Source organism: Sylvia atricapilla, chromosome 1 (genome assembly GCF_009819655.1).
Source record: "Sylvia atricapilla isolate bSylAtr1 chromosome 1, bSylAtr1.pri, whole genome shotgun sequence".
Classification (NCBI taxonomy): domain Eukaryota; kingdom Metazoa; phylum Chordata; class Aves; order Passeriformes; family Sylviidae; genus Sylvia; species Sylvia atricapilla.
In genome coordinates this window covers 60,616,759-60,639,678 of record NC_089140.1, presented here as the reverse complement: position 1 = coordinate 60,639,678, position 22,920 = coordinate 60,616,759, and positions in this window count along the sequence as shown.

The window sequence follows — 22,920 nt, the reverse complement described above, 5'->3', positions numbered from 1 at the left end:
TCTTAGCATTTTGAGGGTTTGGTAGTGGGACCAAAACAAGGCACAGAGTTAATTTATATTAAGGACTAGATAACAAAGACAGCAGGTAAACTCCCTAGTTTGTCTTCTCCCTTTTTGAACAGGAAGGCATGTCTGAGGCTTGATGGCATCAGCTGAAGTAAATATCCTCATATAACTTAGCTTGGAGGATGACCTGCTGTGTAAATGTAGACAAGCACCTTAAATGTAGATCACAGGAGAGTGGTTTATTTGAAATCATTGCATGACATTTTTATTAAAATATTCTGCCACAAAATAAGATACTTTAATTTTCTCTTGCACCTTTCATCCTCAAATACTCTACAAACATGAATGGATTAAAATCGTCAGCAATCAAGAATCATAGGCTGGAGACATGACACTCTCTAAAAAGCAGATAAATACGAAGGTGAAGTTCTTTTACAAGGTGTGAGAACTGAGACAGAGGTTAAGTTTATTTGTGTCTGCACAGGAAGTCTTGGGGAAAAAATAAAATAAAATTCCTGATTCCCAGACCTGCACTTTAAAAGAAGAATGTAATTTCTTACTAGTATCAAAAAAGAAAAAGAAAAGTGAGAGAAAGAAAAGAAAGGAAGAGTTTCAATAATCAGAAATAAATAGATTAAACTATTAGTTTTCTTTTATAAATTAGAAATTCTATCCTGCTTAAAAGTTGAATAAAAACTTGAAAGTATCTGAAAATGCCTTCTGCCTTTTGAAAGTGACCTGGCTTTATATGCTCCGCAGAAGTAGAATAGAACTTTGCATCCTATTGTCTCTGATTATTCTCTGAATCATGGAAAGGAAGTTCATTCTAGCCTCCAATAACCACCTAACTGCCTAATTTTAATGATAAGACAGCACTGTAACTAGCTGGACAGTTATCAGCACTGAGTAAAAAGTCTCTGGAACAATGCGAGGAACTACAAATTAGTTGATTAGCAGCATGTTTCCATCTCCCTTGGTCTTTTACTTTATTTTTTTTAATTATCACATTCTTTTTATCTTTGAGGGCTTTCCTGGAAATAAAATGAATAATTGTTATCACCCAGTGTAAACAATATACCAAAAGCAGGACTTACTATAGGCAGACTTTATTATATAGCTTTTAGCTCATAATTCAAACTTCACAGGCATTACATGTGATGTATCAATATTACAGATAACAACATTTAGTGCTCATTTCTCAATAGCCCGATCTTTTTAGCTCATATCAGGTTGCAAACCGTGAATTAGACTGTGGCATCTTGATTAAGAATTATTGATCCATACTGGAAGATCGAATATTCCTACTCCATTTTAGTTTATTTAAAGTTTTTGAGACATCCGAAGTCTTGTGTCTGAGTGATGGCTAATGCAGAAGAATGAAGAATATTTTCTAGTAGAATAGCTCCTTGCAGAATACTTAAGTAGTTTAATTGAAGAGTGTAATATCACTTGATTTTGACTTTTACTTACTTGCAAGTATCTGTCTTTAATAACTGAACATTAGTTGATGCAGAAGTTTGAAACATCAAATTTTTTGTTATGTTTTTAAAAGACGATCCCCAAGTGAAGATCATGAAAAGATGAATGCTCAGAAAAATATTCCTGTATGTGGTCTAAATGATGGACTCTTTGGATACACTATATAAAATAAAAAAAAAGCCTATGTATTCTTGTGTTCTTATTTTGCACATACAATGAGCAATACAAAGAAGGTCACAGTCCCTCTGGAATTAAATCTGGCAAAGGATATCAAGAAGAACAAGAAGGGCTTTTTCAAATACATGAATAACAAAGGAAAGCTAAGGATAATGTGGGCCTGTTACCAAATGGAAGGGACGCTCTGGTAACAGAAGACACAGAGAAGGCAGAACTGTGGAATGCTGCCTTAGCACTGGGGCAAGACCAGCCTTCAAGAATCTCTGACCTGGGAGACCAGGGTAGAGGAGTGTTGGAAGCAAGACTTTCCTTTGAATAAGGAGGGTTGGGTTAAAGAACACTCAGGCAAACCTGATATCCTCAAGTCCATGGGCTCTGATAGGATTTATCCGCAAGAGCTGAGAGAATTGATGGACACCATAGCAAGGCCACTCACAATCACCTTTGAAAGTTGGTGGTACTCAGTAGAGGTGCCTGAGGACTGGAAAAAAGGAAATGTCACTTTGGTTTCCAAAAAAGGCAAGTAAGAGGACTTAGGAAACTACTGGACTGTCAACCTCATCTCAGTCCCTGGAATGGTGATGGAGTGCCTCATTTCTGAGCCACCTTTGTCCTCATGGATGACAAGAAGGTGATCAGGAGTAGTCAGTGTGGATGCACCAAAGGAAAGTCATGCTTGGCCAACCTAATTGCCTTCTATGATGTGCCAGCTACCTGGTAGATCAGGGGAGAGCAGTGGATATCATGGAAAGCAGCTCTGTGGGGAAGGACCTTGGGGTCTTGTCTTTCTTTTATAGAATATTTGTAAAATTAGCCTGTCAAGTTTACTTAGTAGTTGGCTTTGAAAAGTTGCAAAACTGTTTTATCTGGATCAAACCCAAATCTTCAGAGCACATTAAATTTTCATAAAATCATAAAGCTGTAGAATGGTTTGGGTTGGAAGGAACCTTAAAGTTCATCTGGTTCCAACCCGCCTGCCACGGAGAGGGGCACCTTTCACTAGACCAGGTTGCTCAAACCCCTGTCCAAACTTGTGGAAAATATATTTGGAAGAGGAAAATAAACAGAATATTTTTTTCAATCAAGATAGTTTAAAATGAAAAATATTTTGTCTTTTACGATTATTCCCTCCAAGGTCCATGAAACTTTTACGCAGAATTTAAGTGATTTTCTAGAATTTGGTTAAACAAGGGCTTCCTTCTCCCATCTTTTTCATACAGGGAAGAGGAGAATTTTGAAAGCATTCTTTCCAAATGTTTGTTTCAGCAAAACCAGCAAAATGAGGATTGAGTCCTTTCTTAGTGTGCTCTCTGCATGCAGGGTGGTAAAAAATAGATAAGAACATAAGGGAAAATAGCTCCATGTAGAGAAAAAAAAAAAAAAAAGGTGGAAATATTTGGGGGATTTTCAGTTTACTTTTAATTCACGTGTGAGTGTGGTTTCATAAAATTTCAGAAGTAGACATAAAAATAAAATGACAAAACTTGTTTTAAAAATAATTTATAAGCATTGCCATTATGATGACATACATCTAAGTACACCATGAAATATTAAGTGTGAACCCCAAGAATTCCAGCTAATGATAGCAAAAACCCAGGTGACTTTGCAAAGAATGGAGTAGAAGCTGGCTAGTGTATATTGTTCCTAATACCTGAAGTTGTTTGAAGCCTGTGGCTCAGTGCTCACTAATGCTGTATCTGTGTATTATCCAATAACTTGGCAGTATAAATTTGATCTGGATCACACATAACTGCATTATGGCACTTCAGCTGAATTATCGAGAGACCACGTTACAGTACTTATCCTGGCCTGATATTTGACACCAGATTTGTCTGGCTCTTGGAGGTCGGGTGATAAGGATCTGACATCTGCTAGGACAGAGATGCACTACAAAACTTTTTGTATGAGTGTGAAGTGGCAGGCTGAGCCTGTGCTGGCTCAACATTTAATGTCGTGTGGTTGCAATATTATTTAATTCCAATTTTCCTTTTTCAGAGGTGAAAAGTAGGGATTTTGAAAGTGAAGGGGAGTCTCCAGCCTCTAAAAAAATGTTTAGAATGGGTTACTGGAACCACTGCTTTATAGCTGAGGTTTTGGCTAGTTGTGGCAGCTTCTTCTTCCTACCCAGTCTGAGTTTTGTTCTGCTTCTGGGGTGGTGGAATAACCTGTTGTGCCATAGCTGACCTAATTTCCAAAGCCCAGTCCAACTGAGGAAATATGTAAGTATTCACACACTTTGACTTTGTAAAATACCCCTATCTATAAAATAGATGTACTGTTTTAGCTCTTCCTTAGCTTCAAAAAAAAGTGTCCTTGATTCTGAGGCACATCAGAACATCAGAACTCCAACAACTGAAGACCTAGTGATTTAAATAATTTCTATGTTTTTTGCTTGTTTTCCCATACACTAGCTTTTATGTGTGATCAGTTTCCCTTGACAATGTTCCGCTACAATCATAGCTACAATATGCTACAATCAAGTTATTTTCCATAAGGTCCAGATTTCAGCTAATCATTCTTCTGAATAAAGTAGAATGAGTTGCAAGATTTTACTTAGGGTAGACGTGCCACAATTCAGTGGTGGGCTGGGATATTTTTGGTATTGGCTTAAGTATTATATTTGTGTAACACACTTCTAATAAAAAGTAATAAACAGTAAAATTGCCATCAGAAGACTGGAATTTTCCTGCCAGTAAATGAGGAATAGGAGAAATAGAACTTGGTTTAAATATTTGCATATTTTTAATTCAATGGATAAATGCATCACTGGAAAAATATTTCCTTAAGTGCTTTATGGAACTAGAGTCTGTAAAAGTAAGAGGATTTTTTTTTCAATTGCAGATGCATTGAAAAGAGCACTGAAGTGTGCACAGAGATTTTGAGCACATTTGAATAGGAAGGTATTTCCACAAATTTTGCATGCTTCTGTTTTAGCATGCAGTGCTTGATTTTAGCAATGGATAGCAGCACAAAATGGCAAATGGCAGTTTTGTCCTGTCCTTTAGAAGTACATTTTGTGGAGATGCATTTTTCCTCTTGATGTGAAATGCATGTGAAATGCTCATTGGTCCAATAATTTCTGATATATATGTCAGGATTGAATGGAGAGTAAAAGGTCAGTAGAATTTTTCTTGGGGGTGGAGTATTAGCTGAAAGCAACATAACAGGCAGAGATCTGTGCTGATCTTGCTTCTTTGGGAGGATCTTACTTTTAGCTGTGAATTTATCAGTGGAAGGAATGCATATTACTGCTCAAAATCCTGCTTCATAATGGAATGGAAGTAATACTGAAACAGTGTGACCTTTACTTACTTGTCTTTAAGGAAGCATTCAATGTCAGAGTTTTCACTGAGTAATTTCAAAACCTATCACATTTTCTTTTCTTCATTTGTTTGTTACTATCTCTAAACATAATATCCCAAACATGCAAACCCTGAAGGGATGAGGTATATGTGTATTGGGCATCTCCTGTCCCACAGGGAATTTGGAACTTCAAATCTTATTTAGGATCTCACTAGAATATTGTTTTCTATTCTACTGCGTTTTAAAAATATTTTAGTCAAGCTTGTAAAATTTATTGAACCCTGGCTAGAAATTAATATTGACATAGTTTTTTTGAAGGACGCTTGAAATTATTTTAGTAAAATGCATTCACCTACTTCCTAAAACTGTTTTCTTTGAGGGAAAAGTGGGAAAGTAGTTATCCAGTGACTATGTATTCTGCATTGTTAAAAGAAATTCTTTTACAAGGTAAAAAATACGTGGAAATTTGTACAGACACATATAGCAGGCAAAGGCCATGGTATATTCTATGCAGAAGTTGTCACCTATTCCAGGGTGTCAGACAGGATTTGCTTATAGCTTCAAAACTTATAGTTTATGGCTATACTGGACATTAAGTAATAAAGTGAAGAAGAAATAAATGATTGTCAATAAAAGTGAAAACAGATGAAGCTTTAAAGGAAACATTTTTAAATAGAAATAGAAAAAAAAATTATAAACAAGAAAACTTTTTGGTAGCAAACACTTCTAACCAGTCCTTAAAAGGTCAGATACAATAAATTGCACACCTGCAGCACATTTGAATGTTTAAAAATTCATTAAAGAATATGGAAGGTGCATTTCTGTTCAATCTCTTCTCTAATGAATATATTTGCATATAATTACACCTTTTCTCCTTTAGCTCTTTCTTCCTCATTTCCTAAGTCCTCAGTCTGTAACCTGATTTTGTGGGATTTGCAAAGCTGAGGCCAAAGTCGCCATGGAAATGTCATGACACTGCCATTTTCAGAAGTGCCTGGTCATTGTAAGTGGCTGACATGGTGCAGCTTCATGGCTGAGCAGGAGCAGACACAGGAACCTCAAATAAACTGTGCAACTTGTTTCATTAGCTGTGGATTTTTGTGTAAACAAGAAGAAGCGAAGGAATTGTTGCCTGTTTTGTCTATGTTCTTTACTTTTGTTTTTTGAAGTATGATTATGAAATCATTATTTGAACTACTATTCAAACATAGCTCTTCCCAAGACACAAAGGCTTCGATATTCTTACAGCCTTCCTTGGGAAAAAAAATCAAAAACCACAACAACCCAATAGGAGGGAGTGGAGTGCAGCACAATCTTTGCATCACTTTCTCCTTACAGATTTTCTGATTTGGCTGTGGTTACCAAGCTTGGGGCTAATATTCCCTGTGGAGCATATTTCAGGAGTCTTTGGATTTATACCTGTGAAACACATCATACCATCCCACTTTTTAGACACCAGAAAAGATAAAATTTTTGTAGTGAATAAAATTAACTTGTTTGCATCCTTCTTAAAAATGGTTACGCTAAACAGAAGTAGTTAATAAAAAAAGTATATACTAAAAGTAATTCTTCTTAAAGGACTGAAGTTTTCTTCAAATAATTATATTATTTCCTTTAAGGAACCCCAACAACCTGACACAAATTCTGTAGAAAAATTCTGCTTTTCTGAGTGTGTGTACTGTCAGCCTCCTTAAATGCATGAGTTTTTAAATCAATTTTTAAAAAGTGGAGGGGAGACCTGTATTAAAATAGTACGTTTTTACATTCACTTTTGCTGTGAGGGACACAACCATAGTATTAAAGATTTCTGATATACTCTAAATCTTACAATAAAAAAAAAAATCGAGCAATATGTAGGATAAAGGGAGCCAGGTTACAATTAAGAGGATCAGAATATCTCAGTTTCTTAAATATTTATTTCTCATCTTTTTAACAGTGGAAAAAAAAAGATATTTCCTGTTGGCTTACAAAATTAAAACAGTGTGGTATTATTTTGCAGCACATTTTGCCATTATGGCTCTTGAGTTCATGTACAGACTTATCCTGGAGCTGGACCTATTATTTGCACATGGCTGTGAGCTAACAATTCCAAATAACTACACGGGGATGAAATGACAGCAGAAGGTTTTTTTTCAGTTTACAACAGACTTGTTCGGGAGAAAAAAAATCATCTTTAGGTAGATCAGGTAACGTGACTCAAAAATTCTTCCTGTTGTAGTCAGTTTGTTTTCCACAAAACCTTCTTTCCTACATTGGTCATAAATCTATGGGTGTTAAAAAAACCCCAAAAAAACCCAAAGAAAATACAAACAAACAAACAAAAAGCCCAAACCCTTTTCATTTTAAGCAGTGTCAGTAGAAATAAACCCTTTTACTTATTAGAAATAATGATCATCACAAGAATAGAAAGGCAAAGTGACCAGTCATTTTTACAGTGGTTCAATTTCACTCTCTAGCTTGTATGAACAAGTATGAAGGATTTGTAACTCCACTGGCAGTAACAGAACCTGCAGGTATTTGGTTTAATAAAGACCTCATTAATCCCATAAAATCTTAGTGTGAGGTAGAGCTGCTCTTAACCATTCTCACTCGGCTAGATGTGAAGAACCTTCAAAGCCTGTAAACATGCCAGCAGTAACTGACTATTCTTATACATTCCCTCCAGCCACCTTTCACTGCACAAAGGTTTTTAATTTAGATCCCTCATATCTTTTAAAGGCTTAAAAAAACCTCTCTCCTTATCTTCCTTTTTTTTTTTTTTTCTTTCTCTATTTTCTTCTTTTCAGAACTTGAATCTGTGAGGAGGAAAAAAGACAACAAAACTCCTTGACATCTGGAGAGAATTTCAAATAGCTTTTTGCCTTTTGAAATAAAATCTGGAATTTTTTTTTTTTTTTTTTTTAAAGATGATTAAAAGGACCAATCAGCAAGAGATGGACCTAACATATCTGAAAGGCCCATGTGAGTGTTCAGTGCTCTCCACTGGAGATTTTGTGAAGGAATATGGTTAGTCTGAAGGCTTTTTTGCAAAGAACATCAGCTCAGAAAGGGCTGTTAGCCTCTGAATAAAAGCAGACACAATTGCTATCACATTGTCCAGGACTGCATTACACACACATGCCTCAAAATGACTGTGGAAGAAAAAAGAATATAGCATAAAACCCTTCAGAAAAATATATTGCTGGTGTTTCTGTTGTTCTGTTTTCTATGGGGAGATGTCCCTGGTGTTTCTGTTTTGTGATAGATCTAAGGTATTATGGGATGACTTCTAGAGGTTTGGAATAAAATCAGTAGGGCACATGTTTCTGGAAGCACATTTCTGCAGGAAGAGTTTTAACATTGTGTCTTCTAATACTTTTGGAACTATAACTATTTATATAGCCCTGATGGAGTATGTCATGCCTGTATAAAAAGGCATAGGTCATGTGCATAAACTGCACATAAAATTATGCTCTGTTCTGCATCTCTGTTTTCATTCCTTCAGGGTCATCCACACATGATGATCAATTTAATTTGTGCTGGCTTTGGTTTTCTTTTCTCAACTCTTACGTATGTTCCCTTCATGTCCTATTGTGACACCTCATGAGAAACAAAAGGTTGTTTGACCTCCCAAAATCCATTGGTCTACCACCTGTTTCCATGTATCTAGATGTAATGATGCCCATACTTGCATTATAAAACTCACACATGTACCTCATTTTGTTCTGGACAAATGGTCTGGATCAGTCCAGAAATTTGTTTAGCAGACACATCATAGTCATATGTGCCTTAGAAACCTCCCACACAAGCCAAGTCACAGGCTCACTGCATGTAATGGGTGTCAGACCCAGTTAAAGATTCAGGAAAAATAAGAAGGCCACAGTCTATGTTGATTTGCAATGCCTTTAGCAGAGTAAGGCTCTGTGCAAACAATGGAATGGGTGATCTGGCTGCTCCCAGCCTCCTTTCAGAGAGCACTTTGTGTTAATGGAAGACCAGCTAATCTTAGCACACTGTCAAGTGAACTTGGACTGTTTTTCTCAATAGGTCATACACTTAGCATAAATGATCCTATCACCAGAGTTAGAGAAATGCCATGGTCTTCCCTGGCATAGTTTGACATGATGCTGGATTAGTGCAGTCTGTGGGATGAAGTTTGGTACATAGCTCCTTTGCTAAAAGGAGCCTGATCTACCCCTGTAGATTCAAGGAAGAATTATGTTTCAAATCCTTATTTTCAATAGCAGTGAAATCTACTGTATAGAGCACTGATAGGGTTTGACAAAGAAAAGAGAATTACAAGGAGACAAGTTTTTGGTTTTTCTTGCTTCATTTATAATCTCATTTATAATCTTCTAATGAATATTGCTTACATGAATGTGGCAGGTAATAGGGGAAGTCATTTGATTGTCACTTTGATCCAATGTTCAGGAACAGGAAACTTATATTTCTGGCAAAGACTTCTTAACTCAGTTTAATTTGTGAATTTTGTTCAGAATTTCAGCTATTGGAAGTATACTGTTGCCTTATTCTGTTAATTTAAGCTTGGCAAAATCCATGTAGGGGTTTAGCAGAACTAAGGATAGTTATCTATCTCATTGCTAATAACTATCAAAAATGTTATCAGCCAAGAAGATCTTTACTATTAAGAATGTATATATTTTCTTGGCAGGACAAGAATTACAAGTCACATTCCCTTGAAGTTGTTTTCTACCAGCTACTCCAATATTTTTTGGAACAGGCCTTGTAATAAAGAAGAGGCATGTATCATTCCCTCAGGGTGTCAACCAGGTTGCTGGATAATTCTGGAAACAATGAGTCTGATATCCAAGCATAGTTCCACCAAGATCCAGCCTGCATTCTGTCAGGTCTGAGATCCTGCTCTGGTCTTTTATCATATGGTGGAATGAGAAGGGATGTCTCACATATGTATTTATTTATATGTAAATGATTAGAGTCTATTTACAGGTGAAAACATAGGGATTAGAAATTTTCATATACTTAAAAAGATTAGTTGATGCAAAATACTGGTGTGCTGTTCTGCCCAGGGGACTCTGGAAACTGGCTTACTGCACTTGGAATCCAGGAATATTTTTCAGATAGGCTTAAGGGCCATCTGGGCTAGAGGTATTTAAGTTCCTGGCACAGCCATGGATCCCTGCTGCCAAATCCAGATCTGGCATTCAGTTTGGAATTTGACCATTCAGAGAAAGAGCAACATAAAATTGTATCTGTCAATTGTTTTTAACTGTGGGTGAGTAATACTGAATCCAGAGAAACCTGATGTTCTGACCTCCCTATGAAAGCTGGAGTTTTGTTGTATCACTGAGGAGTCTGTCATTTCAACTTGTTTGTGGCACAGCTGTTTTATGCTTATGAGCCCCAAATCACCTCTTTTGTTTAGTCTGAGAGCTGTTTCTTGACAAGATCTACAATTTTCAGAGACAGAGGATCAAGAGAACAATACTGTAACACTCCTGACTCAAGGGAAGACTGGACCCAGGTTTTGGAGGAGCTATGGCACAAAGTAATACCTTCTTTGTCACACTAGCCAATATGCTGGAAGAGTTTAGATGCTGTGTTTTCCATTGCTCTTTAGCTCATCTACCAGTTGTCTGCTCTCCTGTTTCTTTCCCTACAGTTCAACACAGAACCAGAGTTAGCTCTGAAGAGTAAGGAGAGATGGAATCATCTTAATTACTTTGATGGCTATAGATAACAAATTGTTGCAGTGTTTCAGTTGTATACCCATCAGCTGTCACCTAATTTAGTGGATACTCATTGATCTCCAGCAGAGAATTTTGAAATTATAATCAATATGAAGATGCCACAGAGGAATAATGATGAACTTCTTAGGAGCTGGAAATACATTTAATGAATCAGGAGGTTGAGTAAATAATACCACATGTATGTGGGGAGAGCTGTCTGAATAACTGTGGTTACAGCTCCAAATAGCTCCTAAATAGCCAACAAAATAAAAAAAGATTAGATTTAGTCATTATTATTGGAAGGTCTGCTCATGGGACTATATCAAATGCAGTCACAACAGCATAAAACATGAGAAACATGAAAGCTCTTCTTGTTTCTCTTTTTAAAACAGGGTGGTAGCTTTCTTTGATTTTCTAGCAAAGCATGTGTATATTTGTATATGTGAGGAGGGTAAGGACATGGGATGAAAGTGGATGAAAGAAAGCTGCAACAAAGAGTGAGGAACACTTATTCCAAAGGGAAGAGTACTGCCTAGCTGAAGGATTGACAGAAAGGCTTGGGTGACTCTTGCTGGTATCCAAACCACTGCTTTACCCAGCTTCATGTCTGTGGGCCAGTGCCATACCTCATCAGCTAGCATAGCACAGGCCATGGGAGTGAATAATCTGGACCCCAGAAGAGGTTAGAGCATTTAGACTAAGCTTGTGCTGTGTAATCCTAGCTCTGATCCTGATATTCCTGTGTGGCCTTGATCACATTCCATGACACTTTTTCCTCATCAGTTTCAGCAACAGAAGTGGGTGACATTTACCTGAGGGCTTCATAGGAAATTTACTATTAACCAAGTCATCTCTAAGGAGCTGCAATGTAATTTTATGTACTGAATCTGATCAGACAATGCTTTTTCCCACCAAATGGCTGGAGATTTAACAACCCACCCTCACCCAGATCTGCAGCAGAGTTGAGAAGTTGTGTGTGATGTGTCTACCGATCCGTGTGTTAGGTGCCGTTTACAAAGAAGAGAAGTGGAAACTGGCTAAAGATTCCCATCTGTCTGACTTGGGTGTAGCAAGCGAGTTAATGGTTGCACAGCTGTTTCTTCAGCTCTCTCTCCGTGCTGCCTTTCTGCAGAAGAATGTGTAGAGCAGAAGGAGCAGGCTGCTGTCGGGGGATTGACTAGGTGACCTCTGAGGCCCTTCCAACCTGAGTGATTTTATGATTGCATAATTTGAGGCATGTGTTAAAGTGGGCTGATCTTAGAGTGTGATTAGGAAACAAAGAAAGAAGCCACGAATCTATGACCATTACTTCCACTCTTGCTGCTTTGTCTTCTGTCAGTTTAAGAAGATTACAGGACCCTGTGTCTGTGTGTCTTGATTACAGAGCAGTACCTAAAAGAGCAGTATCCGGCCTTTTTGCTGATTTCTTTTAACATTGGAGAAGAAATGTTTATGACAGCTCTGCTCTTCTCACATCACAGCAACTACAGAAAGTTTGGTGCCTCCTGGGAGTGTACTGCTCACATGCTTCACTGTATACATGCATAGGTAAAAGCCCTATATACTCCCACAGGCATAACAGCCACCAGCTGGTTCTGGCTACAAGAGGACCTCATGCTATGCCTGACAGCTGCCTTTCTGAGCGTTTCTCATACAGCAGAAGCAAGAGTACAGGGCGAGTGATTTGCTCTGCCTGTAGAAGAAGTTTATTCCCAGCTGTCATCTTTCATGAAGACGCCTTGGTCCACACTAAACACAAGACACTGGTGATTCAGCCAACCCTGATCCCCCTGCCTGCACCTGGCAATCTCCCAAATTACCCCACAGGACAGATGAATTGCTCCCATGGACTGTATGTAGATTGAGGAGACTGATGACTACGCTGCCTCGATTACTAGAACTATTAGTACTTTAAAGGCTTGAGCGGTGGCGAGAACAGATTCACTAAAGGCTTGAACTCTTCACTCTTCGCACTCCTGAGCTATGCGACAGGCAGGGTTTAAAAATAGAAAGCGTGGCTCCCCTGTGCAGCCCCTTTCCCAGCGATTCCTCCCTGTGGATGAAGTCATGCCCACGGCTGGCTGCCCCATGAGTGAGTGGGCAGCCTGTCTCCGGCAGCGTCAGCAGGAGCCAGCACGGCGAGCTTAAAAGGCTGTCAGGGGTTGGCAGGTCATCCGCCCAAAGGCAGGAAAGGAGGGGGAGGGAGGGAGAAAAATTGAAAAATAACCACAAAGAGAACAAGCTCTTTTTTGAAATTGGAAACTTTAAAGAAAAGATTTATGAACCTTTGGGTTTATGAAACCACCTGGTGCTTTGGAGTTTGCTGCTGGTTAAATTTGGCAGTTCAAAGTTTGGTGGTTGTTTTCCTCTATTTAAAAAAAAAAAGCATTTAGAATAGTGTAATTCCACATGTGCATTGATCTTTTAAAACTCACGCCCACTTAACTTTGAGCTCCACTTGTAAAAATCAGAAAGATTTAGGGGGGGAAGCCTGTTACTTTTTAAGGGCAGCCTCGCCATTTGTGGTGCGCGTAGAGCAGCGCGGCCCCTGAACTCCGGCTTCTCCGTCTGCTCAGTTTCCTCGCGGGTGCTCAGCGTGACTTGTGCTCTGTTTTGACAGTTGGTGACCTGCGACCCCCAACCCATAAAATGTTTAGGCTGAGGACGCCTGAGAGGAGCTCTCAGACGTGGTGGTTGGCGGCTCTTTTGAGACAGGCCCATCATCTTTCCCCCCAGCCCATATATAGCAGCAACGTGGAGCCTGTAGGTTTTGCTCACACAGCAATTTGAGTCAGTGACTTCCCCCCATGCCTCTGGTTCTGGGTTTCCAAGGAGAAGAGGGGTAAAAATGAGAAGAGGAGAGAATAAGCGCCTCATTTTGCCGTTAGGGTCGGATTACATTTGAGCTTGTGGGTCTCAGCCATGATGCATGGCAGCAAAATGCAGTTTAAATTCTGCTTTTGCAGGAGCATCTGGAGCTAGAAGAGACTTTTGGAAAGTTATGAAATCTGTCCTTCTGTACTGAAGCAGCAGCAATACAGCTTCATTTTTTAGTGGCTTTTTTCTTTCTGGTGTTTTATACTGACTGATTATGCCTTATTATAATATTTGTAGAGACAGATAGTTATTAGATTTGGATGAATCATTCAGAATGAACAATTTATTCAGCACGTTGCTTATTTTGCCTTCTTAAGTTTGCAATTAAGAACTGTGCTACTCTTAAATGCATTCATTATTTCAAAATTAGCTGTCAGTTACATGAATGAATATTGTTGTTCTGAGTTAATTTGCAGTCATTTTCATGAAAAATATTGGTAATTTCCAGTGCTCTGGCTAGCTTTGTGAGTCAGGTGAGGCTATCTCTATTGCCCTTTTGGAGATGCAAGTATTATAGCAGCAATAATGTTGTTCTGAATCTTTGTCTTTAGTTCTAAACAAATTTAATTTCAGGTTGTTAGGGTGTAATTGTAGACTTAAAAACATGGTGTAGAAGTGTTTATACATAACCAGGTATTTGAGATTAAAGTTACTCTCTTGCAAAGCTTTCATTAAATGTTTATAGAAAGTGAAGGATGCTGGCCTTTAAGAACTAAAATTAGAATGTGAATGAAAGCCTCAGTTTTATAACTGGTGAAAAACAGCATCTGTTTCTTCTTTCTTCTGTTAATTCTCCTTTGACATGGCCAACCTTGTAGCCATAAATGAGAGGTTTGTTATCGCAGCCTAATATCTGCCTATGGCAGGAGTTGAAGCCGTCATTGCAGCTTAAGCAAAACCGAAGAATTTTGTTTCCAGTCAAAAACAAACCTAGCCGATGGAGTTCACTCCTGTAACCCAGCAAAAAGATTTAAAGAGCTGGTCTGTTTCTAGATTTGCCCTGTGACTTCTGACCCTCCTGTCAAAGGTTACACTTGGCAGTATAGCTTGTCCTCTGGCCTATTAACTCCTACTATCACCTCATATACCTGGCTCTGCGACTGGAATTTTGCTAGTTTGGAGCTTATTAACTTAGTCCCTAATTGCCATGATCCATCTGCAAGGGATAAAAAATATGCTTGTGCAAAAAAGTTTTAAATGGAACAGAATTATTTCTTTTAGCACGGTGATAGCATTAATTCACATGCTAATTCTGTGTTTTTGCTCTTGACTTGACAGCTTACAGCTCTTGAAAGAAAGCATTATGTGCTCTGTCCTTCTTTTGCAGAACAAGTGTGAGTTTTTTTAATTGTTCAGTCTTAGGCCAAGAGTCTGCAATAAAGATAAAAGTTACTTCTTCACAGCAATATGCTCCATGGTTAAAGAACTTATTTCCTAGAGATCTAGGTTAAATTTCTGACACTTCCTTTATGTTCCTATGCAGGTTGCTTCACAAGTTTCTGCTCTGGTTCTCTATGTGCAGAGAAATTGACCAATTTCTCTTCTGTGCCACTCTTTATAATGCTACTTAAAACTGGAAAATATTTAATCTGAGGATCATGATCACTGGGGTGATTCATACTGGTAGAATTTAGCACACAGAGATTATAACCACATCTGGGGGCGTGATCTTCATGTTTCTAGGAGATGGGCAAAATTATCCCCATCCTTCTGATGGGCCACTTGAGAAAAAGTAAAGGTAAGAGAGGATTAGAAGAAAGTAGAAGGAACTCTATATATGCTCTCTTCCAGTTTTTTGCTTTGCTTGTATCTCAGGCCATCTTTAGGCACAGGCAAAAAGTGGGCATTCATCTTGGAAATCCGAGTACAGGCAGATAGCCCTGCGAGCCTTCCTCTTATCATGAGGACAAAAGAAGTTAATTGACCTATGTTGCTAATCCCTTGAAACAATTCTGCTCACCTTTGCTCAAGAGGAAAGTTACCTGTCTCAGAAAAGCACATATTCCATACGGGCACACATTTCCTGCAGGAAAGGTTAGGTGGTTATACCTTTTCTCATTGGGTTCCAGGACAGGATTGTGTATGCCAGTGCTTGGAAATATTGGAAGAATTATGTGGATGCTTTTGGTGTAATATTTGCATGTGTAAATCTTGGTGCCACAGAAGGAAATATCTCTGCTCCTCCCAGTTCTAAACAATTTAAGTGTAAGAAGACTGGGAAAAGGAAAACTGGTGGTGGGGGAACTGCTCACATCTTCTGTGTTGTCTTGGAAGCCTGAATTAAAGTTTCTGGGGAGCAATGAGAATTCTATCATTCAGTTCCATAGGCCCAAGATTTCATCCTCTACTTATTCAGTTTCAGTTCCCTTGTGTTATTATTATTCCCAGAATCCAGCTATGGAAGAAAATCTCTCAGCTGTGGGAGCTATCAAGTAATCAAGGTATTACTCAAGAGGCTAAAGCTCTTTTGACTTTCAACCTGAGGTCCATGAGAGTGATGTAAAAGGATGCTTGCCTCACCTGTGGCTAATTAGCAAAATTTAAGTGAAACAAAGTGAAACAGAACTCAAGAACTGTAATAATTTATTTCCATTGCAAAAAGGATGCAGTGTCTCAAAAAAAAAAAAAAAAAAACAAAAAAAAGAAAAAAGAAAAAAGAAAAAAAAATACATAAGAAATGCACAAGGCAATAGCCCTGTTGGGAAACACAGTAACACAGTCACATTGTGGTATACAGTACGAATTCCACAAACACTGCTGGAGGCTTAGGTCAGAAGTGCAAGCATATGTGAAGAGCAGTGGGTGGAAGTCTAGAATGAAAAAAACCTGTTCATCCTGCCTCAGTGTTAAGATTTGTGTGTTTCTCTTACCCACTCAAAGGCTACTCCTGGGTGGTTCCTTGGATAACCATGTGCCCCAGGCCCCCAACAGGACTTTTTTTGAGATCTAGAAGTGGTTTAGACATATTCTACAGGCACAAAGGTATGTACCACATAGCTGTAACATATTACAGGAGTAATCTAACCAGAATACAAAGAAAAATATTTTGTATAATTTTTTTATTTAATCACCTCCTTAACTTTCTGTTAACTTTTTTTTATAGAAACAATGTTTGCAAACTGAAACTAGGATATTGCAAAACATTGGACCACAGATTTCAAATTTAAAACACTATGTGTACATAAATTGATACAATAATATGGATTATAAATATCTCTATGGCTTTACTTAGTGCCCACATATACATACCTACAGATATATGTCAAAACAAGTCAAAGAGCTTTGCTCAGTATGATACTGGTGTATTGGCCTAGTAATGATTCTTACAAAATTGTAAATGATGTATTAAAAGACAGTTTTCATTGTCTCTTGGTATAACAGAGAGGAGAACGATGTGAAACTATATTAAGAACACTGAGCTATGGGCTAAATAAATTATGATAGCTATCTACCAGAATTTCCCAGGTTAATCTTATCAGTTATGCTGATTAGAACCAGTTTGCCTCAATTATTTGCCTTACAAAATTATTTACCCTGTGGTGTGGTTAGTCTCTTTGCCTTCTGGTCCTTTTGCCTAAGCCTTACAAGGCCCAGCAAGGTCTTTGCCTTCTGGTCCTTTTGTCTAAGCCTTACAAGGCCCAGCAAGGTCAGTTTTGTGGAATCTTTGAACTTGAGGTCACAGGATATGACCTTCAGAAGTGCAACCTCTTTTATATTTTCAGTATTGATATCTCCTAGAAATTTCCCTTGCCTTGCACAGTGTCTGTGTTTTGGCTCTGTTGCTCTTGGTTCGTTGTGGTATCTATGGGCACCCATGGCTGATAAAAAAATCTGTGTATGTTTATACACAATAAATGAAACATGTCTCTAAAAGTACACTGGTTAACAAAAAGGAATACTTATGAATATGTACTGTAGAGGGACAACTAAACAGAAATTAATCCATCACTTTTATTGTTTCTTTTGAGAATTACTTTTGCTAAACACAGAGAAGAATAATTTATTTCTGACTTCACAGTTTCTACAGGACCTACCTTGGCTCTTGTAATAGAGCAGTATACTCTTGGGCCAAAGTGTGTTCTAGGATGAGCAGGTACAAATCCTAGCCAAGACGTGAGCTTTGTGTAATATTTAGTGAGAATACGACACTTTTATTTGGCTTTGTTCTCAGATTTGCCAAATTAAGAAAAACAGTTTATTTTCTCACAGCAGATCTTAGGGATATCTTTGCAACACGATAAAGAAAAAAACAGTACCTCTGTATGGGTGGTACTTCAGGGATCATGAAAAGGTATGCCTATACATCTTGACTTGACAAAGAATTGATCATATATGCCATTTTATTCTTGGATAAAACAGTGTCCATATAACAAATGGCAACTGCTCTTCCAGTTAAAAAATCCTCTTGCATGATAATTGGGGTTTTTTTATCAGTTTAGAATGCTTTTTACCCCACAGATACATACTAATAAAAAGACTCAGTAAAATTTAACAGTGACTGGTATAAGCAAATAGATATGTCCTATAAATCCTAATGTAGTCATAGTAAATATAGAATTTGCCATCTGCTTTTGTTTATATCAGGAAAGCAGAGCTGAAATTTTCAAACTGTGATTTGTAGTTGAAGGAGAAATATTTGTTCACCTCATGCTGCCTCTCGTTCTGTTTCTGACTGAGAGAACCTGCATGGAAAAGGTAGAAGAAGGGTAGGGTAAAGTTAAGCCATCTCAATCCTTTAGAAAAAAAAAAGAAACTGTTTGACTAGAAATTAAAAAAAAACAAAACCCAAAACAACCGTCATGTTTGTTATCAAAACATCAGGAAACACATAAATGCTTTCAATTAACAATTCTCTAGGAAAATAGTTGTGATAAGCTGCAAGAATATTGTTGTTTTATTTGTTATTATAAAAGGGAGGAGAGAGGTGTTTGTGACAAGAGTTCCTCTGAGTGATATGTTTGCCAATTATTTCTCCAGAAGTAATTCTCAGTTTTTCCATATTCCTCAATTCTATGATACATTTTGAAAGATTCTGAGCTGACTGATTTGAGCAGTGGAGTCTGTTAGAGAACTTTTTCATCTGGATTTTCATTCTGACTACAGAACTGATGGTACAGCACTGCAGTCAGCTGAGGCTTAGCCAGTCACCTCTAGAGCTGACAACAGAGAAGAGTTTGATGAGTTGTCCATGGCTGGACCAAAAAGAGATCAGTGCTTTTTCTGAGCCAAGTTATGGCAGAGAATATAAGCTTTATAAACTTTCATTGTACAAAATCAGACACAATGTGCTCTTCTGGGAAATTATGACTGCTGCCTATTTTGCACATTCAAAGCCTGGATCTGAAACTGCATTTGCACAGAAAGCATTTCCTCTCTGAAGTGGTGTATCTCTTGTTGTACGATGCATTGAGTCCATTTCTCGGTTTCAGTGTAGCAGCTACACTTTCTTATTTCACCACAAAAGAAAATGGACCACAAATCTTTCCTAGATCCCACTGAAAAAAAATGAAAGGTTGTTGTTTTCTTCTTTAGCCTGGCCTGTTACTTTTGCAGTAATCTTTGTTTCTGCTAATTCAGCAATGTAGTCTGAAAATTGATTATATTTTCTTATGATTCTCTGAGGAATAAGTACTACAAAGTATGTGTGGTTGGTGTCAGAATAACTTGATCTGATTTCAGGAAAGTGGTTCCTGATCTGCATAATTTCAGTCAAGGATATAATGAGAATGTCTGAGTAATAATACAATTTAAATATTTCTCAAATTAGTTACTAGTATTTGAAAATGTGAATAACTAGATTTGACTTAAAAGCTTCTAACCTATTATCTGTACATTAGGACAACAGATGACCTGTTGTGGTTGATCACAAAATGTGGTATTTTCTTCATTCTTGTTTGGTTTTTTTGTTTTTTTTTTTGTTTTTTTTTTTTTTTTTGTTTTTGTTTTTGTTTTTTTTGTTTTTTTTTTTTTTTTTTGGCTCTTCTTTCTCTGGAGAAGTATGCTGAGCAGCTGTTGTAGCTGATGATATTGTTTCCTCAAATTCATAAAGAGTTGAAAATGAACATTGCTCATTTACTTACCTCTGAAGTACTAACACAAACCAGTTATTAGGAAATTTATGTTATTTTGGTGCTACTAGCTCTTCTTTCTGAATACAAATTATTGACCCACAACTATGTAAGAAACAAAATCCTTCTAATCACTTAAAAAATACAGAAGTCTGCTCTTAAATTAGAGGATTAACTGGCTAGGATTGACTTTGCATATGGAATGGCAGGAGGGAAAGGGCAACCTGAGTCATGTAACTGGCCTTGTTTATCTCAGTAAGAGAGAGAGAGGAAAATTTAATTTAGTGCATGCAATTTAGCATGCAAAAGGTCAAACTGGTGCATGCCTGCAGGTAGTTAATCAGAAAACAGCTATAATTTCCAACTCAAACAATGTTAAGCAATAGAAATGTAAACATTGGCACTTGCTCTGTGAGGCTGATTTCAGCTGATATTCATAAACCCTTCTTGCTTCTGTCCTGAGTATTTTACACGGTACATATGGTTTTAATTAAAAAAAAAAAAAAAGAAAAAGTGTCTCTCCATTCTCAGTCCTTTTATTGTCTTCAGTGTGGTTGGAACAGGGTACAACAGAGCAGAAGTGCAGCTGGGGCAGGATGCCTCTTGGGTGGACTCAAGTTTGTTTTACTTGAAGCTAAAAAAATGAATCATTTTCTGACACATGGCATGTGCCATCTGACAATTGGCAAAAAGCCTCAGATCAGTGACAACAGAGGTGGAAGGGAGACTGTGGCTATATCACCAGAAAGCAGCACATAACTAGGTGAGGGAGTTATTGGGAAGTCTTTTGAAACAGAACTTTTCTCCTTTCTTTAGTTTTCCCTTCTCCCTTGTATTTTAAATTCTTTATAATTTTGAACTTCCACTCAGCCCTTTCAACACAGTGCAGACAATCACGGAGCAGTGCAAGGTCTGAGTTCATTTTTGTGGCTGTTTTTTTTTAACAGGCTAGTAACCTGGGAAACATATTTGTTTTTTTCAAGATGCTGAACATCTTTTAGTTCTTTTAAATTTCCCAGATGTATGCTGCAATTGGCCAAAAGATACTATTCTGCTGTCTCATTTTTCCTTCTGTAAATATACAGAGTAATTTTTTTTCCCTGCACACAGGGTCTCACAGGAAAACTACCTTTTCTGCCATAATCTACATGTAAGTTTCCACATATCTTGTGCTGCTGTCTGACATTCAGTTGTGTTTTTTTGAAACTAATAATTTATTCAAATCCCAAATAAATTGGGCTCAAATCAAGTATTGAAGTTGGATGTGATTGGGACCCTACATGTGGCAAATATAGAATTCGCATTTCCCTCCCATATGTCAGAAAATGATGTCTGCATGCAAAACCCCAGGGACAGTTGCACAAATGCAGCTGCTTTCTTATTTAGTGGAGCTACTCACAGGCAGCTAATTATTCTAATTTTCCAAAGTCTGTCCTGGCTTACAGAATTGCTTCGGGGCATTAAGTATGGATTTTGTTCTGAAAACTTAGGTGTGGTTTAGGTGCTGACTGTCCATGGGCATGATCACCTCACATATTGAGGGCCTTGTGAGAAGTGTGGAGTTCCCTCCACTCATGTTGTATTTAAGGTAAGTGTGAGGTAAATGAAAGAGTCAACAGAGACCTTGAAAAAGCCCCACTTTTCCAAGGAGTATCACAATGTATTGAGCTTTGCTAGGCACTTGTAGTCTCCAAACATTTGGCAATGCAACTAATAGTCTAATGTAAACCTCATTTATTTCTACTCCCAGAGCAGAACAGATGAGGAGGCTGGAATAGTTTTAATGTTCTTGAACAGTGTGTGGATGTGGAGGAGATGATACTGTTGTTTGCTGTGGCACATTTTTATCTTGAAAGTGAGAAGATGTAGCCAGAGAAGGCACGTCTGGGTCTGTTTCATGACTGTAGTGTGCACTGGCTGGTGGAGGGCCAGCAGCAGGCATGTTCCAATGCTCCCAGAGCAGGGCTGAGCAGATGCAGCCTGATGTCTCAGCTGAGCAGTGGGGCAGAGACACAGCACTCCAGCAGCTCTGCAATGACTCAGCCTGGGGAGTGGGAGTCCTGGCTGTGACATGCAGCTGGCTGTTTCCTGCCTCACTACTTGATTTTGCTTACTGCTGTATGGAGCAGAGAGAGCTGTACACCCACCTCTTCCTCTGCCATTCTTGACCTTTCCTAAAGTAATCAGTGAAAATAATGTGAAGGAAAGAGATGGATAAGTGCAGCTTTCTATTTCCTTTTCATAAGTGTAGAGGGAATCCATTGGATTTGACCTAAAAGGAGCTAACAAGTTTAATTTATTTTAATTGAAAATAGAAGTGTGGTTTTTTGATGGTATTTCCACTGTTGTTGTTGTCTAGTTATCTATGATCCCATAAACAAATAAAAGTTCTGGTCCAGCATCACAGGAGGTCTGTTCCAAATTCCAGAGGACAAAACAAGATTCCTGGACTATGGGGGAAGCTGGAAAGGCAAAGTTACAGTACCAGACTCATATTTGGTCCTGTAAATTGTCAAATGCTGACACTTAAAATTACAAATATCTTCTTGATTTAACTAAGGTGAAGAGACATCAATGAGAATGTAGGTATGTTAAAATTAAAATGACTTTTAAGCCTGAAAAACCGGGGCTTAAGACATTCTCAATTGTATGTCATGATTTTTTACTTACTTCGTCACTGCCACTTTCTGTAGGCTTAAAGGCAAAATATGAATGCTGAATAAGAAAATGGTAACTTTGTCTAATATTTCTCAGTTTACATTTTGTTTAATGCTGTACATTTCATAAACAGGAGAGATCTTTTCAAGGTTCTAAGAAGTTACACTGATGAAAGCAGATTTCAGTCCACACAGCCAAATTTCCACATGAAGGTGCTCATTGTCTCCCTAAATCCATAGCTCTCATAACAGGCTTAAGTCATGCTGTGCAAAAAAGAAAAGATGAATTATGAGTTACTTGCAAAGAGGTTATGAAGTCCTTATCTCTGAAGCACAGAATTTGTCACTTAAGGGTGTCACCATCACCTGAAGAGAGTCAGGTTTGAGAGTGCACTGTGATGCTTAGGTTCTAAACAATATAACAAAGTGGTGACTGCTGGAGGGCATTGTAATGGGAACACATGGATAGGTCAAAAGATTAATTGGAAAGTTTACAAACAAGCATTTCATCCCTAATATTTCTCATCTTACCCAAGAATGATCAGTTCCATAGGGAGTAGGACTTAAGGTGTCATGTATGGCTGCAGTTTTGTTTATGGCAAATTGCAGAAGAAGAGGATAGTGGATTCATTCACACTGCATTTTTTGTTCCCAGGAATACTAAGG